Source organism: Aquarana catesbeiana, linkage group LG01, assembly GCF_042186555.1.
Source record: "Aquarana catesbeiana isolate 2022-GZ linkage group LG01, ASM4218655v1, whole genome shotgun sequence".
Taxonomy (NCBI): Eukaryota; Metazoa; Chordata; class Amphibia; order Anura; family Ranidae; genus Aquarana; species Aquarana catesbeiana.
The window spans coordinates 709,602,408-709,604,018 of record NC_133324.1 but is presented as its reverse complement, the minus strand read 5'-3'; the positions used below and the strand labels follow the sequence as shown (position 1 = coordinate 709,604,018).

The 1,611-nt window shown below is 45.7% G+C and overlaps 1 pseudogene; it reads left to right on the top strand.

Annotated features, from left to right (window-relative positions):
- Positions 1 to 871: 871 nt before the first annotated feature.
- LOC141124374 (U2 spliceosomal RNA) lies at positions 872 to 1,072 on the top strand (annotated as a pseudogene).
- Positions 1,073 to 1,611: the final 539 nt, after the last annotated feature.

Below are 1,611 nucleotides of genomic sequence, written 5' to 3'. Positions count from 1 at the left end.
CTCTATTGAAGCTCCGGGCCCTTACTTGAACATATGTACTGGCAATAAATTCATTTTACACAAAGATCTTTGGAGATTCCTTAGGTGAAATATTATGCCATGCAAAACCATTCTTGTATGTTTACTTACAAAAACCTTCATTAAACCAAAAAAAAAAACATAAAAGCAATATTAGGCCAAAAAAAGTGTTAGATCAGAACTGTGCAAATTCACTGTATTTACAAGTCTTTAAGTGTATGCCAAAGAAACTTAGGTGCCCCATCCCACTTTAATACACACCGCTAAAAATCTCCTCTTAAAGCAGAAGTACAGCCAAGGTGCATTTGGTTGTATTTTTCCTGTGACCCTTTTATAGCAGACTGCAGTTTGAAGCCCGCTGTAGGTTGACGTAACAGTCAGTCCAAGCTCAGGAAAGATTGCAACCATATGGTCAGGATTTGTCCACATGCCTGGACTGGCACCAAGCTCAGCCTGTCAGCGAGCTGCTGAGAGCCTGAGCCAGCCGCTCCCACCCCCTTCACAGCCCAGCTTTCCAGTGAGTGTGGGGGGGGGGAACATAAATCCTGACAGTCACCAGCTCTCTGCTCAGGGAACTCTGAGAACTGAGCGAAGGTGGTATATATCAGTTCTTGGTCTTAGAACTAACGGGGGACTGATGCTGCATCCAGCTAGGTAAGGAGATCTTTAGAGTCAAATATGTTTTTATTGTATATCAAAATAAAAGAACATAGCAGAAGGTCCATATATTAATCTCAATAAATTGTACAGTACAAGCCATGTATCAAAAATGGTTTGTAACATCAACCAAAATAATGTACTATTATAAGCAAGTACCTCACGTAATCGAAAAACAGGAACCCCTAACTACTAAATAGCTTCTTGGCCTTTTGGCTAAGATCAAGTGTAGTATCTGTTCTTATCAGTTGCCAGGAGGTGGCGCTTGCTTCTGTCCCTAATCTACGCAAGGTGGTATCAGGGGTGGTGGTGGCTATGCAAAACCTGCTGGTGTAAAGGTAACCTGGAGTGGTTTGTAGCTGAAAGGGAAGCCTTCTGATGAGGATGGAGAACCATTGGGTCTGGCCAGAGGGTCAGGTCCCTGACCTTCTGGCCTAAATTGGGGTAGCTCTAGCTCCAGTCAGTTTTTCGGGAGAGAACACTGGCTCCCCTTTCCCACCGGGGGAGCGGTTAGTATTTCCCGACTGTAATTAGGTAGGAGGGATGGGAGCGACGGTGGGGCCTGATGGTAAAGGGCTCACCAAGCTTCCAGAACTTCAGGCCTTCCTGGCTGGGGTGGGGGCTGCCGTGGTCTGAGTTGTTGGTCAGGGTTGCACGAAAAGCCAGTGGTGAATGTGCCCCTGAAGTGGCAGTTCAGGGGTGCTGTACAGTCAGTGTTCAGGCACTTGATTTATGGCACCAAGGTCCCTTTACCACAACACACATTCTTTGCACCTGCCTCTAGGGCTGAGCCTTTTGGCTAGGACCAGGAGAAATTTTTATTCCTGGCCGGAGGGCCAGCCATTGTATTACACAATGAACGCTTTACACTCTCTCCTACTTTCTTCTCCCCCACTTTCTTTTTATTTATTCCCCATTGTTTGTCACTTATTTGTA